Source organism: the organism of the source record quoted next, unplaced genomic scaffold, assembly GCF_019419815.1.
Source record: "Pyrus x bretschneideri cultivar Hongxiangsu unplaced genomic scaffold, Pyrus_bretschneideri_v1 Contig8, whole genome shotgun sequence".
Lineage (NCBI taxonomy): Eukaryota > Viridiplantae > Streptophyta > Magnoliopsida > Rosales > Rosaceae > Pyrus > Pyrus x bretschneideri.
Window position 1 is genome coordinate 3,150,239 of NW_025999820.1, and position 20,437 is coordinate 3,170,675.

A 20,437-nucleotide genomic window follows, 5' to 3' on the forward strand; every position below is an offset into this window, starting at 1 on the left:
GGTGTTGCTCAACTATGGGTGAGGATTGGACGAATCGAGAAACACTATGGTAGTGGCGATAGCACTAGATTTTTTTGGTTTCAGTAGCTTTGTTTTTATCTTTGGGCCTCAATAGTTGGTTGGCCTCTTTTGTGGTTTGTTTGTTAGGCCCCTTTTTGACTGTATGTGTTTAGCTTTGGGCCTTCAGTTTGTTTGTACATGAGTTTTTGGTTTGTAATAAAAAGTAACTTTTTATAAATAAATAATAATAAAAAAAATGGACAAGGCTATATTTGAAAAGATTTAGATTCCATTATCCTTCGCCTTCCATCTTGAATATCCATTTTCCTCCAATCTCATCATTAAATTTCCTAACCTTCCCACTTGTCTCCTTCATTCCTCGACACAACATCAATCCGGATCTACAGCTGTTTATTTTCGAAGCAATTTTTTGCGATTGTCCCGATTGGTGCGTAGAATTTCGACTTGGATGTTTACAACGCCACCCTCGTGTTTTTTTCTTCACCACTAGTGATAAAAGGAAAAAAAAAAAAAAACACTTTATAATGAGATCTCAAATGATTCTTTTATGTACACAAAAATATTGTGTACGCTCAACACAGTGCATCATGCTCTCAGAAAAGACTAATGGGATATAATATGTTTTACACCTTAGAAATTAGAATTGTTTTGGTGCAATGTGGGGACGGAGGCCCAAAATCAAGAAGCCCACCTATGGAGATGGACCTAGCAAATTTAAGGATATCCCCTATAGTCCATTTGGTTCTCAAAACGGAACCTTTATTTTTTATTTTTTTATTTTTCCTAATTCCTCACTTCCCTTGATGCTCGTACTCTTTTGCTTAATTTTAGTGGTGTGCTATCCATACATCTTATTTTACTTTTCACATACTTCTTGATAATTTCTGTCTGTTGATCTTCTTCAATTCTTCCGATCTGATAGCCAAAAATTAAAAATGTGTGTGACAAGTAAAATGGGATGTGTGGATATCACACCCCTAATTTTATCTCTTGTTTAATTTATTCAATTCAGTCGCTATAAAAATATAAAATAAAATAAAATCAAAGTACAAAAGTTGAATATGGAAGTGAATGTTACTCCTACAAAGAGATCCCTTAAGGAGTCCTAAATTCTGAAAATCATACACTAATTTTTGAACTTTGGGTATGCCTGAAGGATCAGAATGCAAAAAACTTTAAATTTTCGGTGTTTGGAAATATGCTAAAAAATAGTAATTAGAATTTTCTATAGGGGATGCACATACCCATCATTTGCATATAATGTTCTTCATCATAAAAAAGCACCAAAGAATGTTTGTAATTTTAGTGCATCATGATCATAATTTAGTGACAAGAAGAATATGCAAAAAATGATTATACTTGTCAAACAAGTGAATGAACTGTACGATTCCCTATTCTCTTGCCATTTGAAATTCAAAAGATATTACTTTACTTTTTGAAATTGAATATTTGCTCCACTTTAGCTTGTTTCTATGTATTTCATTACATAACTGCTAAGTTAACTTATGTGGCATACTTAGTGCCACTTATGGCTGACATATCACAAGTTTAAAGGTCACATGTCTAATTAAATGGTGCCACATAGATTGAAACAAAAAAAATTAATTTTCAAACATCGTATAACATATTATAAAAAAGAAAAGTAAGAAAAATAGCAAAAAACAATTTTTGGTTTTCATCTCTCCTACAACTCTCTCTCTCTCTAGTCGTTGTCCATAAACTCATCTCTTCTTCCTCCATCTCAAACTACCTTATCATTAGTTCCATTCATTTCGTTATTTCTTATGTTCTTAAATTCTTAATGGAGGTAGTTGGGGAAGAGAGAAGATGATTCTTTTTGCTTTTTTTTACTACTCATTTATTTCAGGGGGGTAATTTGGCATAATACCAATTATAAAATTTGAATAGATGAACTTATTCTAGAAAACAGAAAAAGACAATGTAGAGCAAATTTTGAGTTTCAAAGAGTAAAGTGACGATTTTTGAGTTTCGTAGCGTAAATCAAACCACTCTTTATTCTTGAAGAAATGGCAGTGTAAGATCACTACACTTAATGTTTATGTTGATGATATAGTGGTTAAAGGAAATGATCCTGAACAAAGAAAGGCTCTACAATGTTACTAGTCTAAAGAATTCAAAACAAAAGACCTAGGTCCCTTGAAATATTTTCGTGGGATCGAAGTATTTCAATCTAGAAAGTGATTTTTGTCACATCCCGACCCAGGCTCCACCACATACCGGGCTTGACTCCACCGTAGCATGATATTGTCGGCTTTGGGCCTCGACCATGCCCTCACAGTTTTGTTTATGGAAACTCACACGAGAACTTCCCAGTAGGTTACCCATCCTGGGAATGCTCTCGCCCGAACTCGCTTAACTTCGGAGTTCCGATGGAACCCTAAGCCAGTGAGTTCTCAAAAGGCCTCGTGCTATATGGAGGTGGGCATGTAAGGCATAAAGGATTATTTCCCCTAGGTGCTGTGGGATCTAACAATCCACCCCCCTTAGGGGCCCGACGTCCTCGTCAGCATACCCGCACTGAACGGCAGAGTGGCTTTGATACAAAATTGTCATATCCCGACCCGGTCTCGACTCCGCTATAGCACGATATTGTCTGCTTTATGCCCCGACCTCGCCCTCACGGTTTTGTTTCTGGGAACTCACACGAGAACTTCCCAGTGGGTCACCCATCCTGGAAATGCTCTCGCCTAAACTCGCTTAACTTCGGAGTTTTGATATAACCCGAAGCCAGTGAGTTCCCAAAAGGCCTTGTGCTATATGGAGGTGGGCATGTACATATAAGGCATAGAGGATCATCTCCCCTGGATGATGTGGGATCTAACAATTTTTTTGTCTCAAAGAAAGTGTGCTTTATATTTGTTACAAGAAACTGGCATGCCAACATGTGAACCAGCTAATATACTAGTGCAAGAATAATTGAAATTATGTGTGAGCCTAAGCATGTACTGTTTGATAAAAGAAAATATCAGAGACTTGTAGGAAGATTGATGTACTTAGCACATACAAGGCTGGACCTTACTTATGCATTGAGTATTGTTAGCTAGTTCATGCATAATCCTGAAGAGTAACACATGAATGCAGTCATGCAAATTTTGAGGTATTTGAAGTTTGCTTCTGGAAAGAGAATTTTATTCATGAAAAATGTAAATCCTCAAAGCATGAATGCATATACCATACTAATTGGGCCGGAGCAGTAGATGACATGCGATCTACTTCAGGTTACTTCACTTTCGTAGGTGGTAATGTTTTTATATGGAGGAGCAAGAAGCAGAATGTTGTTAAGGGTTCAAGTCCAGAAGTTGAACATAGAGGTAGGAGTTTGTGAAGTATTATGGCTAAGACGTCTCTTGAGAGATTTGAGCTATCCGCCTAGACAACCAATGCGATTATATTGTGACAATAAAGTAGCATATGATATTGCCCATAATCCAGTTCAACATGATCATGCCAAGCATGTGGAATTAGACAGATTATTTATCAAGGAAAAGTTAGCTAAGAAAATTCTGGAGTTGCCTGAGTTTTGTCAAACTCAGGTGGACTATCTGGAAATATACTTACTTAATCTTAATGTATTCTTTTTCCCTACGATTAGGAGTATTTTCCCTTTAGGTGTTTGCTACATGACGAGGTTTTAATGAGGCACTCATCTTAGGTTGGTCAAACCCTTATATGTGTTCTACTGACTTCTTGAACGCGTTTAGTTTTGACTTTATGCAAATTCTCATTTTTCTCCTTAGACTATAGGTTTTTATCTTACACCAGGTTTACCATAGCAAGGTTTTGTGAGATCTACTTCTTATGCATTCCTTCGTTTGTTTTGAGATTCGCATTTGCTTATTATGCAGATGACTTCATCAATTGTTCTTACTTCATCGTTGAAGACCTGATGCTACATTTTATTTGAGTATTTACACACTCAAGAGGGGGTGTTACAATCCTAATTTAGTTAAGAATGTGATTGTGTAATTTCTTATGAGATTATATAGTATCTTTTAGATTGTGTCCTATTTAAGATATATTACTTTTAATAAGAATTCACCAATTCTCTCCTCACTTCATTACCACTATAAATAAAGGTACAATGAGGTGATATATCATACACCTCAGAATTCACCAATTCTCTCATCTTTCATGCCGCCACACCCTCTCTCCCCCTCTATTAATTCTTCAATTAAATAGGCCTACAATAGGTGTGTGTGTGTGTGTGTGTGTGTGTGTGTGTGTGTGTGTGTGTAATATATATAATGTTATAATCCAGTTTAACAATATTTAAAGAAAAATTACATTGAAGAAGATGGAGAAATTTTTAAAGGAAAACATCGTGGAGTTCAAATCGATGGTTAGGGTTGATGTCAAAGTGATTTTCAGTAAGCAAGCATCATGTGTACATAAATACAACCACTATTAAGGGTAGCTTTCGTTCAGTTTATGTGGTTTACAAAGAAAAATTGTTAAGGAGAAAACATTTTGGTAGATTATATTGTATCAACTTTTTTAATCGTTTTGTTTATGTTGTTTCTAAAAGGAAATGAGCAGATTGGACAACTTAGCTGTTATTAGTGTAAGCATATGTTCTTATAAGAAGGGAAATCTTGGTTGAGTAGGTAATGTCCTTGTTTGAGTGAGAGCTTCTAGAATGTCCGCTTGTATAAGACTGAATACAAATGAAAGAAAAAAGTTCTTAAAGCTATAAAGGATGATGTGGGGTTTAGGCATGCCTCAATTCATCACATTTGAGACAATCCCACCAACGAAGAGATTCGTTGGAATTGGAATATTTCTTTTCCCCTTTTTGGCTTTCATGCTGGTTGAATTCTTGGTCTGGCTTAATTGTGGTGTAGGGTGGCTGCTGGTCTATTGTTAGATCTCTCAGTGGTTTGAGCAATTGAGGGAGGCTATGACTTGGTTTGGGTTTCTGGCTCTTTGCCATGATATTTTGTTGCTTAAAATGGTGGCCGTAAGGTGGTAGTGCATGGAATTGTTCTTGAGGCAGTGGCTGGGGGTTTAGGGATTTGCTTGGCTGGTTTGTTAGCTACTTTGGGTTTGGTGTACTGCACTAGGTGGATCTGGCTAGGATACACTACAACAGAACTGGTCTTTTGCGGCGCACAAAGGGAGCCATAAATAGTTATTCACGACGTGAGCCCCCAAGCAGTAAAAGCCCCTGTCGTAAAACATGTTTTGTTAAATACGAAGTTCTCTAGTAGCTGTGAATAATTTAAGCAAACACATTGTAGATGCTCTATAAGGTGTGCCTTGCACGCTTTAATTGGTATTAGATACGGTGTTAATGAAGTGTCGTAAATGCTCTTTAAGGCATGCCTTGTGCGCCTTAATTGGTATTAGATACGGCGTTAATAAAGTGTCGTAATACTACGAAAACAATTACGGCATATCTGTGTGCCGTAATTTATATTTGATACAGCGTTTGTTGAGTACCGTAATACTGTGAAAGTAATTATGGCATACATCGTACATTGTAAAAAAAGGCTAGCATCAACAATTATTGTTGATTTTGCATACAGTAATTTACATTTACATTTATATGCAAATGTACGATAATACATTTACATTTACATTTATATATATAAGAATAGACAAAATTACATATTTACTATAATACAATAATTTCATAAATAATCATATTGTCAAAATGTATTACAAGTTGAACAAAGCTAAGGTCAATATCAAACTACACATGAAATACCAAATAGGCATCTAATAACAAAGAAATTTGTCCCTTGAAAGACTTCACTTTTCCTTGAAGACCTCCAAATGTAGTCGTTTGAGAGTGAAATACTGCTCCTAATGCATGAAACACTCTAATTGCTATCTCTATCTCCGTAGACATAAGCAAATGGAACAAAAGAAAATCTATTGTACAACTATATGTAGAAATACACATTTAATCTCAAGTAAGAAAAGTGATACTGAAAGAAAATCTAATCATTGTCATACTAACCTAAATCCCAAACTATGCCTTCACAGTTTTATTGTTTTACAATCATACATGCATAAAATGACTAAAATATACACAAATTATGCCTTTACAATTTTACTTTTTCCTATAACCTGCATAAAAATCATATACTTGCGAATAGATAAATTAATGAGTCTCTAACATTTCATGAAGAATTGATGCGGCAAGTAGAATGATTTGATATTCGATCAATGGATATGGTTATCAATTATGATATCCCCAAAAACTGTAAGGTAAGATTCACTGTTGTTTTGACCTTGTGGCTTAATGTTATCAATTTACATCAAAGTTAGCCATTTATCTAGTTTTTGGGTCTTAATATATTACAAATTCAACATCAACAGAAGCACCAACAAATTTCAATTATTTTTTCATTTCTTTTGGGTCCATTTTCTTCAATCCAATCAACTTTCTTGGGAACTAAAACAAAAGGAGAGAAAGATAGAGTTCCCAACCTGTCTCAACTTTGTCTTTGGAATCTAGGCCCTAGGAACGGATAGAGTGCCCAACCAAGATACTCTAGCTAGTCAAATGAGATGGATTCGGTTGGTAAGTTAAGAGCTAGTCAAAACAAAATGTTAACTTAGAAATTGATAAAGACTTTAAACTACTAAAATTAAGTATAAACTTTTCCACTCATTACTGCTGCATTTGCAACTTCTTCGTTTAAAAATTCACCAAAGACTTGAATGCTACCTGAAAAATAGTAAAAATAAATAGAATAAACAAGTGAATATAAACCATACCAAAGGAACTCAATCAAATTAGCATTTTTATCCAGTAGTACAAACTAAACAAAGTACTACACTACTACTATAACAGACTCACAGGGGGCGTTTGTTTGCCCTCACTAAGTTGGACTGGACTGGACTGGACTAGCTATTAGTCCAATACTGTGTTTGTTCCATGCTGGGACTAACATTAATGAGACTAAAGGGGACTAGCATGGACAAAACCCTTCACTAAGAGGTCTTAGCGAGACCCCCCAATAACCATGGGACTAGCTAAGACTATCCTCTCTTTCTCGTCCTCGTCATGCTCAACGACCACTCCCGACAGACTCCTCGTCATCTCCGGTCACCTAGATCAATCATTAACTTTCCGACTCCATTTCAAATCCATTTCACAACCAACTTTCATATAAAATATACCAAATTGAAGCTGGGAGTGACAAGATTACGATTTTACCTGAATAGAGGCCAAAATGTGGTCGAATCTGGCCGGAAAATGGCCTGGAAGTCTCGGCCTGTTTGGGCTTCTTCAAATCCATGACAGATTCGAGCATTCAAAGCTAAGATCTCGGTCTAGGGATGGTGATGAATTTTTTGGCGGTGCTAACTTCATCCAATTTAACGAGGGTTGGCCGGAAAACACATCGGGAAACCTGCAACTCGTCGGAAATTGGAGCCGTGAGGTTCCATTCGAACAACACATAGCTAGAGAGGGAGGGAGGACAGAGAAATAGACACTGGAATCAATAAGGAGTTTGACCAGGAATGAGAAAGAGACGTGAATTGAGAGGTCTAAGAGGAAAAAAAAGAAGGAAAGGGTGGGACGATGAGAGAAGAGGAAAAGAGTGGGACGGAAATGGTAGGAAAAGATGAAGAAAAAGATAAGATCATAATAAAATATTAATAATTTATATATTAAATAATATAATATTAGAATTTGTTATTATCCAGCTTCTTAGTCCAATACTGCACCAAACGCTTCACTAAGTTAGTCCAGTTTAGTCTAGTCTAAGCCAATCCAGCTTAGTCCTTGAAGCTAATCCAGTCCGAGATAGTCCGGCGCAACAAACGCCCCCACATAGTACTAGGCTAAGCAACAAAGTCAATAATTTAAGTACTAGGCTATGCCCCAGTGTTATTCTACTACTACTATAACATATCACAGATTATTTGGATTTTGAAAACAGATTATTTGGGTTGCAGTATCACTGTAAGTCTGTAACATCCCCATCTCTTTTGCAAAAGTAGAACCTTGCTGAGTACCCCATGTGACGTGGAGGTCTGGCACATGCATACAAAGAAACCCAAGTCACTCTGCGATTCCAACCAAATCACATAGAAAGAGAGAGAGCAAAATTAACAAATCCCCAACACCATAATTAAAACTCTTTCAGAGGAAACAGAATTGGAATAGTCTGGATTAATATTAATCTAATTTTTTTAAATACTTGGTGCCTCAGATTTGATAATTCATTGGGCGCCATTACTTACCGCTCTAGATTTGGGAAGGAATCATTTCCAACATACCTATCAAAAACTGTTTCACTCAATAAAAAAGATTAGGTAACCCAAATGTTGTTCAAATGCATATATAAGTTTATAATTTACAAAAAAAAAAAAAGACATTATAACAAGAAAAAAAGTGCTAATACAATTCCTACAATACACTTAAAGGTGGGCATATTAACACTTATTTAAGTTATTAAATCACTTAACCTGTATATATTTGTCATTGCACTTGGAAATATAGATGGTGATCTAACGAATAGCATGAGCGACCTACAAAGGACAGAAATGGATTGACAAAAGTTGTTTGGTGCCCAGGCTATTTAGATCTTTGGACCATTTCTATATTAGTGTACCTAACCGTACACGAAGAGACCATTCCTAAAAAAAAAAAAAAACAGTGAAACCTAAAATACTCAATCCCATTTAAAAAACAAAGCAAGTAGACTTTAGTGAAACAAGAACTTCAACGAAAATTTCAAACAAAAGTCCATCACAACAAAGAGAATACAGCACGCACCCAATTCCTCATATGAGCCAATAAAAAGGTTAGAAGTCAAGCAACCAAGTATCAACCTATAATTGAAAATTAATATAAAAAAATGAATTAACCAAACATTCAGAAAGATCCAAATGTAGAAGCCCAAAAACACAAAAAAAAGAAAAAAAAAATATTGAAGTGTATTACAAACTATGGATTAGATAGTGATCCCAAAAACCAAATATAACCAATAAGCACAATTCCATCATTAGTAAAAAGCGATTGATTCATTGATTTTTGTATGAGTGATACAAGTATTGGTATACACAAGCAACATGAGAAGATAAGCCTCCAGGACGTGTAGGATTACAATGCAGAGCAACTAAAAGATAAACGCTACAATAGAAAGCATTATAATATCCTAATATCCAATAAACAGTAGCTTATGTTTTTAATTTTTAAAACTACTCAAGTATAGAGCACTCACTGCTCTGGATTCAAAGAGAACCTCACATAATAAAATCGCTTCTCCATAAAATATAAACGATAGCTCTTGGAATTGACTGTAAAGTATAAAGTGGTAGCTTAAACGATTATGTATGGTTCAATTTCAAAGCATCTACAAAGCCCAAAATTACTAAACCTTCTTTTTTTTTTATTAATTTGTATAAACAACAAGCCAGAAAGATTGTACCTTTAAACAACAAGAAAAACAGAAGCATCCTAGAAAAATAATTTCATCCTACCGATTCATAGCAAAAAGAAAAATACTGAAAAATAAAAATAGAAAACTGATTAAAAAAATCCTCCATATGTAATAATAAATCAAGTTAAAAAATCCCCAATCACAGAATAAAAGCCAGGCACAAATACATATAGATTTAGAAAAATCAAACCCAAATTGGAGGCTGTGGAGTGTGAATGTGTAGGTGGAGGGGTTGCTGGAGGAAAGTACCTATGAATTCAAAACCAAATTTATATAAAAATAAAATAAAACTTTGAAAAAAAAAAAAAATAAACAAACTTCAACCTTAAAACATTGGGAGAAAAACGGCGGTCTCATGTGTTTGGGAAAGGAAGATTTAGGTGTCGATTTGAGTTTTGGTGGAATAGATGTCCTAGGTTCTTGAATTTTTGGTGGTGGACAGCAAACGACATGGGGATGAGGCCATGGATTGCGACAAAGTGATGGAGAGAGGGGTTTGTTGTCTGGGTAAATAAATCTGGGTATGACATGCACGCCAGAAAGGAGATGGTCTTCCTGTTAGGTCACGGTGGTATGAAAGAAACAAACAATCTGAAGGGCAAAGAGAAAGAAAAGGGAAAGGTGAAGTGGAATGGTCTAGAATTTCACTAGTTTGATATTTCATTATGGCGCTATAATTTCTCGCTGTGCATTTTTTTGTTAGGTGTGGAGTGGGAAAGTTTAGACACGAAGCTAGAAACTATTATTTAGGACGTATCATTCGTGTGACATAAAAGGTAGGGGTCCAAATATATAAAAAAAAATCACTTTACGACATAACGTGATGCCTTAAAAGAGAAGAAAAGTGCATTGTGTAATTGTCAAATACGACACACAACGCTTACGCCGTAAATATTTTTATTTAACGACTTGCACAAAAGTGATGTCGTGAATGGTAGATTATGTGCAAATATTATGACATAAACTTCACGAATGTCGTGAATAATATCATTTAAGGCATGCCAGTACTGGACGCCTCATATTTCAAATCGTAAAAGACCCAAATTATTCTAGGATATACGTCTCTTTTTGGTTGACTTGTCTATGGATTAGGGAGTGGTGTCTTTGAGCTTCAGTGGGGGTTCCTGTTTGCTACCAGTGGCTACTGTTCTGTTGGACAATGGATGCTCTCTCTCCACGTTTTCTATAGTGGCTTCAGTGGTTGTAAGGCAGGATGTTTTCTCCTATTTTCTGCACCGTCTTGGTTGGTACACTATACTATATAAATTTATCTAAGTGAGGTGAGATCTATTTGTGTTGGTGAGCAACCTCTATTAGAGAGTTGGGACAACGTAGTTTACTAAACAAAAAAATATTCAACCAACCATCAAACCGTAAATTGTGATTTTTTTATTTACGTCTAATATTACTCTCTTGAGTTTTTTAAAACCAAATTAAATTACCGCATGAATTAATTTTATGTTATAAGTTTCGTTGTTTATTCAATTTTTCAAGCACACCCTATTCTAGTGTATCGATATTCCATGTTTGTGTGCAAGACGAGTCAACATGCAATCGAATACTTACTTACGGTAAAACCTCTATATAGTATATTGAATAATAACCTCCATCTAGTTATAAAAAATTTCAATCCCCAACTTGGGCCAATTATATATAGAAATATAATTCATATTGTAATAAGTTGTATTTTTTCTAGGTCATGTCTTAAAAAAATTGCCTCTACATAATAATAATTTTCAATATGTCCAAAACCTACGACGTCGCAAATAAAAATTTAAGATTTGAAAAAAAATCTCTAAAATTGTATTGGATAATGAATTGTTTTTTAAGATTGATGCAATGTTTTTGAGCTTGTTGGTATGTAATACGTTGTCAACATGGACACATTGTTGTTGAATCAAAATATTTTTAGCTTAGGGTTTCCATAGCGGTTTAGGTAATTTTGATTTCTTTATATAAGAATCAAAAGCTTTTTGAGTTTTATTTTAATAACTCAATGGCTAGATTGATAGAAGTGAGCTCTTTCAATTGCTAGATTGATAGAAGTGAGCTCTTTCTATCAATCTCAAATTTAGGGAAATTTGGTCACTCTCAAATTCAGGGGGGTTAGGAATTTTCAGTACCTACCTAATATCTTTTTGGGCAGTGCTATTCACACACATTTTTACTTCTCACGCACATTATCAATTTTTGGGTGTCGGAGCAAATGAATTGAAGAAGATTAATGGCAAAAAATCGATAAGGATGTTGTAAACATGAAAATCCTATAGCAAATGAAACAAGAACACGTGTATAAAATAATTGTATTTAGCAAATTTGTAGGGCTACAATCTATGTTTACAAGTTTCCTCTGATTCGATCTCCGAAAGATAGGTAGATGTGTAGGTTGTTAGTTCAAGAGTGGACGAACAGTGGCCCTGAGGTTTTGGCTCTTGGCTATTTGAAGGATCAGCATGGGTAGTAGTGCTTGATGATTCTTCGAAGGTTTGGTAAAGAACGCAGAGAGCTTTCTGAATTCTTCGAAGTGTTTTGAGAATTTGGGTGCTTGAGCTTTGGCAGTGTCGGGTGCTTAAATGATTTATGGATCCATTTCCTTTGCCTTGGGACCTTATATTTATAGACTTTTCAAGCCTTGCCTATGGATGAATTTGAACTTGATTTGTGGCTTGGTTCATGATTTATTTCCATCAATCAATCAATAAATCACTCATTTAACTTAAATAAAATCAAATAATCTACATATCTTGCCCAATTTGGCATTTCTATTTGCTTTAATTTTAATTAATTAATTTGTTTAATTTAAATTAAAATCAAATATTATTATTGGACTTAAATTGTTTAAAACTAGTATTAAACATTATGGACGGAAACTAATGAACTAAATTTCAAACTAAGAGGAGTTATAACTGTTGCCATAATAGGAGGAGCAGTTATAATCCAATTAATACATGATCTGGTCTCTCTTCTTGGTTTAAATTGTTCACGTGCTCGTCCTATTGTGAGCAAGAAGTCTGTTGAAACTAAGAGAGGAGAAGGTCCTTCTCTCCAGACATTCATCATGTCTACATCTGTAGGTATGCATTTATACATATAGATTAGGTTACTTTAATTCTAATTAGATGTTTTGACTAATGAAGCGTGATTTAGTGGCTTTATTGACATCGTTGGTAGTTACTTAAGTGAATATTAGTGGAGTTGTTACTTGTTACACAAACGTTCATCTTCCAACATTTTTCATACCTGAAAAGAGGACATAATAATATTCTTAGACATCGAGAGATTCCGCCCCACGGTTCACTTTTATATAGAAGATTCAAATTTTTACTTATATGTTTTGTTCCAGCGTGCATAAAACAATGATTAATTGTTAAACACAATGACAAAGTGGAATGCTCCCAACTTTGGACCTATTTATTTAATAATTACGTCAGCAACCAAAATCAAAACTTCCACTAGGAACTGTTAGGTATAGGAGCAGGCCCCAACTTGAATGGGCTTCTTGGGACCCATTTAGATAGTGCAAAAATGAATCTCAAGAATCTATAAATTGTGTCCATTCATCGTACATCGTTCAGTTATAAATTATTTTAAATATTTTTATTTAAATTAAACACAAATGGTACTTGAAAAAAAATTGATCACACGATGTACGATGAACGGACACGATTATTATATCCCATTCAGGTGAAGTGAAATTATGTGTATATATATATATACATATATATATATATATAAGAGCATCTAGCAAGATCGAACCATACTCATTCATGTATATATATGTATGTGTGTGTGTGTGTGTAAAAGAGCATCTAGCAAGATAGAAGCATACTCATTCATGTTGTATAAACTATGTGTGAACAGAGAGTGACAGGCTCAAATTATATGGGAATCGACGACTGCAGGAGCTCTACGAGTCCATTTTCTTTGCTAGGGAAGACGAGTATTTGGGGTTTTAAAACTTTGAGGTGAAGAAAGAAAGGGACAACAGGGGGGACACCCTTCATCATCTAACGCATAAAACATAAGCATTCATCATGCTTTCTAGGATGATTTTATATGGGGTTCAATCCATACCTACCCCCACTAATGGAAAGGGATATTTCACTTGAGGTGAAAAGTATTTTTGATTCTGGAATCAAGTTAATCAACATTTTTCACTTTAGAGAGTGACAGTTGGAAAGAAAAAAAACTATCTATTTACCTATATTTGAAAATAAGGGAACTACTGATTATGATGATGAAATATAAAATTACTTATTAACCTAAACCGAATTTCATATAATGAAAGCCCTGCATGCTCTTGCTATATACGCCTTTTGGTATACAATCTAGTGTATGTGGTTGTTCCAATATTTTTACTATTGTTATACGAAAAGAAATTGTATAACATTCATTCTGTAGAGAAATTTTTTATGTGACATTGTTACTTAGTGTTACTAATCTGCATGTTATACGATTGGAGAACAACATGGTTTAATATTTCATGAATTTAGGATAAGTATTAGTAATATGTAAATACAATCGTTATAAGATAAGTGAATTGATAGCATGCCTGCCACCCTAAAAAACATATTCCTTGACGTTCTCCTTGAGCATGAATGCCATGGAAGCAAGATGCTTCAAAATATTCTTAAACATTCTTAAGCAAAGAATGTAGGGAAATAAAGTCAACTTCCCAAAGTGACATTGCGAGCTTCATTGCTCTACAATAGGAAACATTTTGGGGATATGCGCTAGCAAAGAGTAAATGAGGCAAGTGATTACGAGCTCTATGAGTGGAATGAGTGTAAACTTAACATAGCTTTAGGTCGGGCATGATTCAGGCAATTCGACGCCGAACTTACCTCAATTTCTAACAAACAAAAAAAAGATCTAGACTTCATACCACTTAATGGTTCGTCAAATTGATGTTAGGTTTGTATTAGTCATGTCATTAGTGAAAGTTCAATACTGCGGTATCCACGTTTGGATATTAAGATCTAGGTTCAAGATTGACTCCGAAGTCAAGAGGATAGCTTAAAGGCAATAAATGTCGATGACCTAAAGACAATGGAGGCGGTGCTTTTCACTTGTAAGTGAGATGTATGATTTTCGCTAAAGGTGAATGCGAACAAAATTATTATGGTTAGTTTATTATGAAATTTAATCCATTCTCTCACGTAATATTGTATGTATTCATACAACGACCATGACCATGGAGACAATCCATTCTTTCACGTAATATTGTATGTATTCATACAAGGACCATGATCACGGAGACAATGACTTGACACTAGTAGAAAAACATGTTTGCGCGACGAAAACACAAAACATCGAGCAAATGGCCTTTGCGCAACAACACTTTGTGAACCGAAGTTCGACATTGTGCAAAGGTTTTTTTTTTTTTTTTTTTTTTTTTTTTGGCATTTCTTATGGGGTTCTTTCATTACCTTTTTCTTTTGCGGTATCCACTTACGTAAATGTTTTAAATTGACGATCGAATTAATTCATTGTATTCATATAGGTTTAAAGAGTGTAGCTGTAAAAAATCATCAAAATCGGAGTTAAAATAACCGTTAAATCGTGATTTTTTGTTTATAGTCGTCGAAAAGGTTTGTCCTATACTTAATCTCTGAATATTTTTTTTTTTTTATTTTTGGCGTATGTGATCTCGAAGCATATACAAACAAGTTTGACGGTTGGATCGTTGAAACTAGTTTCGTACAATGCGTATCCCATCAAAACAATAGATTCACTAAAACTTGGAGTTTATTTATACTTTCATTAAGTATAACATAAGATTTTGTGATATCCACTTGTGTAAATATTTTAAATTGACGATCAAATTAGTTTATTGTATTCATATAGGATCAAAGAGTGTAACTGTAAAAAATCATCAAAATTGGAGTTAAAATAACCGTTAAATCATAATTTTTCATTTATAGCCATTGAAAAGGTTTGTCCCGTACTTAATCTCTGAATGTTTGTTTATTTCAATTTTTGGCCTATGCGATCTCGAAGTATATACAAACAAGTTTGACGGTTGGATCGTTGAAACTAATTCCGTACAATGTGTTTTCCATCAAGTTCAATGGTATACATATATTTACTAAGTAGATTTTAATTTATTTATTTTGTATTCATAAGCAAAAGGGCAAAAAAAAAAAAAAAAAACAAAACTTGCTCGATGTAGGTACAGCTGTGTCGCGCAAAGTTTTTTTTTTTTCTTTTGGGGTTCTTTCATTGCCTTTTTCTTTTGTGATATCCAATTATGTAAATGTTTTAAATTGATGATCGAATTAACTCATTGTATTCATACAGGTTTAAAGAGTGTAGTTGTAAAACAATCATTAAAATCGGAGTTAAAATAACCGTTAAATCGTGATTTTTCGTTTATAGCCTTTGAAAAGGTTTGTCCCGTACTTAATCTCTAAATGTTTGGTTTTTTTCAATTTTTGGCGTATGCGATGTCAAAACATATACAAACAAGTTTGACAGTTGGATCGTTGAAATTATTTTTGTAGAATGCGTATCCCATCAAAACGATAGATTTCCTAACATTTAGAGTTTATTTATACTTTCATTAAGTATAACATAAGATTTTGTGGTATCCTCTAGTGTAAATATATTAAATTGAAGATCGAATTGGTTCATTGTATTCATATAGGGTCAAGGAGTGTAGCTGTAAAAAATCATCAAAATCGGAGTTAAAAACCATTAAATCATGATTTTTCATTTATAACCGTCGAAAAGTTTTGTCCCATTACTTGATCTTTGAATGTTTGTTTTTTGTGAATTTTGGTGTATGCGATCTCGAAGCATATACAAACAAGTTTGACAGTTGGATCGTTGAAACTAGTTTTGTAGAATGCGTATCGCATCAAAACAATAGATTCACTAACACTTGGAGTTTATCTATACTTTCATTAAGTATAACATAAGATTTTATGGTATCCACTAGTGTAAATATTTTAAGTTGACGATCAAATTAGTTCATTGTATTCATATAGGATCAAGGAGTGTAGCTGTAAAAAATAATCAAAATCGGAATTAAAATTACCGTTAAATCGTGTTTTTTCGTTATAACCGTCAAAAGTTTTATCCCGTTACTTGATATCTGAATGTCTGTTTGTTGCGATTTTTGGCGTATGAGATCTCGAAGTATATACAATCAAGTTTGACAGTTAGATCGTTGAAATTAATTTCGTAGAATGTGTATCCTATCTAAACGTTAGATTTCAATTGTGATAAAGAAAAAAAAAGTAATCATACATAATTAAAAACATTTGAAAGAGGCGGGAGATTAAAATTTGGAGGGCTGCCCAATTTTTGGCATGGCGCCCAAAATCTCCTCTTCATTTCTCTGTCGCAGCTTCTCTACTTTTCCTCTTCAGAAATTTCCAAGCGCCTCCACCCCTGCCTACCTGAGCCCAATTCCACCGTTTTTTTTGGTTTCTGCTACTAACCCTAGGTGATTCTTCACTTTGTCTTCTATGCCTGTGTTCCTCCCCGTGCCTCCATCTCCCTCACTCTCAGTCAGTCGTCATCATTCACACCACTCTCTTTTGCAGCCTTGTAAACCCTCACAGGTTGCAGCCTTGCATCCTCGCAGCCCCGCAACCTCGCCGTCAAGCACTTGCCCGCCTCGCCGTCTCGACAGCCATCACAGAGGTAAAAATCTGCTGCCCTTTTCCCCCAATTTCATAGGTCTTTGTTTTTTAAAGTTAATTAATTTCTTATCATAGTGCCTACCTTAATTTCTCATATATATTTTTTCAGTTATTTAATTTTAATCTCTAGCTCTCTGTGAATTTTGAGAAAAAATTCGTTTGTTGTGCACTTTAATCAAGCATTTGTACCTTAATATGGGTTATAGAATGCGGCAAGAGGTCATAGAATGCTGCATGCATTAGAAGAGATTAAACCAACCTTGTTTGATGAATGACTGTAATAAAAATATTTTTTTATGTTGCTGGGACGAAATTGGGAAGAACCCATATCACATTCACATACACACACCTTTTTTACGTTATACTCAGAAGATAAATTCAATTGAGTACCTTAATTTGGGTTCTGAAACCGACCAATTACAAAAGCATGTGCACTATTCTCCAATTCTCCATGTGTATAATTCATGGCGCCCCCAATCCCTCCTACTCCAATCCTCCATTTGATTCAAAGCTTGTTTTAGTTTCTGTGCTTGTACCTTGGTGTTTGGGGATCTTTATGATGCCATCTTTGTGTAATATTCTCCTTTTTGTCCCAAAAAAGGAAACTAAATTTTGTTTACCTTAATTGGGGGAAGGCGCATATTGAATCATTGAAGTAGAGTAGCAGTTTGGTGACTGAGTGCAGGGGATAGAGGTTTTATTCCTTTGGTGGGGCAGTTGTGATTGATTATGCATTCAATTTCATGTATATCTACAAAAAAAAAAATAATTCTTGATTGGAATTTGAGTTAAGATGTGTTTAAGATTGTCTAAATTTAGTTACTTTTGGTGTTGAATTATGTTATAGGTTTCCTACAAGTGGCTGAGTTGAAATTACTTGGTGTCTTTGAATGCTGCAAAGATATATAGGAACTGTCTCAAAGCTTGTGGGTTACATTTCTTGTTTACAAGTGATTAAAAGTTGTTTTGTATAGGTTACTCCAGGAGTTTGTTGAAAAACATGAAAATGGGTTCAAAGTGGTGTATGTTTTGGCTGGCTGGTTGAAGAGCGATCCTTCAAGCTACCATATAAGGCTTGTTTCTGGGCCTAAATTTACAGGTGACATTTAATTGTAGACTAGTATGTATGTTGACTTGTGTTGATATATTTTCAAGTAAAATCTAATAGGGGAGTGTCCAATTATATTCCCTTTAAAAAGAACACTGTGATTTTAAATCAATGGTGATCTTCTTGGTTATATTAGATGCAATAGAACATGTTAAAAGAGTAAGAGAAGTAGTTTGGAGGATTAGAAACACTTCAAATCTGTTTGTTATATCAGCTTCTTGTATGGTTTTTAATGTGCATTTTGTTCTAGTAGGGCTCTTGTTTCTGCTTCCCATATGTTTCTTATATCAGCTTCTTATACGCAATTTTTCAGGACAATGTTGCACTTATTGTTATATTAGAAATGGTGGAAAATGAGGGCTCATCTGATAGCAATCGACCTACAATTTATGTGGTACTGTGTCTATTTCAAATTCTACAACCTTATATCCTAAATTCTCGAGTGCTGACTGCTGACACAGTTGTCCCTTTCGGCCACAGTCAAATACCCATTTACATAAAAAATCCAGATATAAAATTGTTGTAGGTGCTGTGTGTAAAATGCAACTCTTCCTTCTGTTAGTTTTGAGTTTAAGGAGCAGAATTGACTTAATTTGCTTCTTTGTTGATACAAGGTTGTAACCCTTATCCATGCACTTGAGAAAATTTCCAAGTTGAAGATTCCCTTGCTGATTTGAACTCTGTGCCTCAGAGGTTAGCCTTCTACTGTTACTGACTGGCTTCTAACACTATAGTGAAAGAATTGATAAACTCCCTGATTTTCCATTTACGATTTTGTGTACTCCTTTATTGATCCATGTTTCTCGTCAACTAATATACCTAACTAGAAATATTAATGTTTATGTATTGATTTTTGGTTTTATTCCTAGCAACCAACCTTCTCTTTCCAATTTATTTTTCTTTTTAACTTTGGCGAATATTGATTTCTATTTGGGATGAGAAATGAATGTTAGACTGATATTTGCATCCAACATTGTAGTGATCCTTATATGTTCATAAGCAAAGGCAGAGTTGAGATTCTTGCCAGCATGGAAACTGATAAATCGGGCGTGTTGCAGACAGTCAAGCTTTCTCATTCATTGAATGTGGTAAGGCCAATGTATCCTTACTGATTGATTCTCTGCACCTTTTTTTTTTTTTTTTTAATTCTTAACTCCTCCTGAACATTTTGCATTGCTACTTAGTTGCTTTCTTCTTGCAAGGATTGGAAATTTGAGAGCTTTTGGTTTTTGTTATCATTTTCAAGTGTTGAAAAGTTTTTTTTTTTTTTTTTTTCCTTTGCAGGTAAGTGCATATGCAACTTTTTTTTTTAGTCGCATGGGGTCGAGGATCACCAACGTGAGAAGATGAATCCTGAAACCAAGGAGCCTTTGTTCACCAACTTTATACCATTCTTCTTTGGGAACTATTTGTTATAGTCTTTTTCTTTTTTGTTCGGACATCTTGTATGTACATTTTCATATATTTATAATTAAATACATTTTCTTGTTTATTAATTATTGTTTTAAACATATTTTTGCCAAAAAAAAAAGAAAAAACATGGGTTTGTGCAAACAGGCTTTGCACGCATGTTTTGCAACGCAGCTTACGTCGTGCAAAAGTGACTTTGCGCGACGCAGACTACGTCGCGCAAAGAGGCTTTGCGCGACTAAGAACGACGCATGTTTCTTCTTCGTCGCGCAAACTCTTCTGTCATTGCCTTGGTGCGACGGTTAGTGTGTGACGAAGGTTGGTTGCGCTAAGTTTTGCACGACATTTTTTTGACTTTGAGCGACGAAGGACCTGCGTCGTGCAAAGTGTTTTTTGTACAAGTGTGAATACCGCGACTTGAAGAGAATTCTAGAGATTAAATTTGAAGACAATGACTTAACCATTCTCTCACGTAATATTGTATGTATTCACGTAATTTGTAGATTAAATTTGTAAATTAAACAATGTGTCGTCAATAAAAAAAGAGCATGTTAATTAATATTTAAGTAATTACTTCTATGTCATTTAATTTACATATTTAATTTACAAATTTAATTTTCTTATCATTACTTTTTAAAAATTAATACCAATAGGTCCAATACATTTCGGGTCAAACACAGTGCACAAATTATTGCACTAAGTTTGAGCCGGGCCAGCTGGTCTTATTCCTTTTTTCTGCCAAATATTTTAAAATTATATAGGGAAAGCAGATCAAATTGGAACAACCTGTCCGGTTTGATCGGTTTTGTCGAAAGATCACTAGA

The 20,437-nt window shown here is 34.6% G+C and overlaps 2 long non-coding RNA genes across 3 annotated transcripts; one reads left to right on the forward strand and one right to left on the reverse strand.

Moving 5' to 3' along the window:
- Positions 1 to 7,822: 7,822 nt before the first annotated feature.
- LOC103952674 lies at positions 7,823 to 10,122 on the reverse strand. The gene is made up of 3 exons (XR_007255077.1): positions 9,771 to 10,122; positions 8,245 to 9,695; positions 7,823 to 8,034 (listed from the first exon to the last, which is right to left on the reverse strand). It is a non-coding gene; the product is annotated as an uncharacterized LOC103952674 (long non-coding RNA).
- A 6,606-nt stretch (positions 10,123 to 16,728) lies between these two features.
- Positions 16,729 to 19,694, forward strand: LOC103956751. 2 transcript variants are annotated; one of them, XR_007255084.1, is made up of 6 exons: positions 16,729 to 17,096; positions 18,070 to 18,194; positions 18,517 to 18,597; positions 18,818 to 18,896; positions 19,183 to 19,291; positions 19,488 to 19,694. It is a non-coding gene; the product is annotated as an uncharacterized LOC103956751 (long non-coding RNA). The 2 variants fall into 2 exon arrangements; XR_007255085.1 differs by lacking the exon at positions 18,818 to 18,896.
- The last annotated feature ends 743 nt before the right edge of the window (positions 19,695 to 20,437 follow it).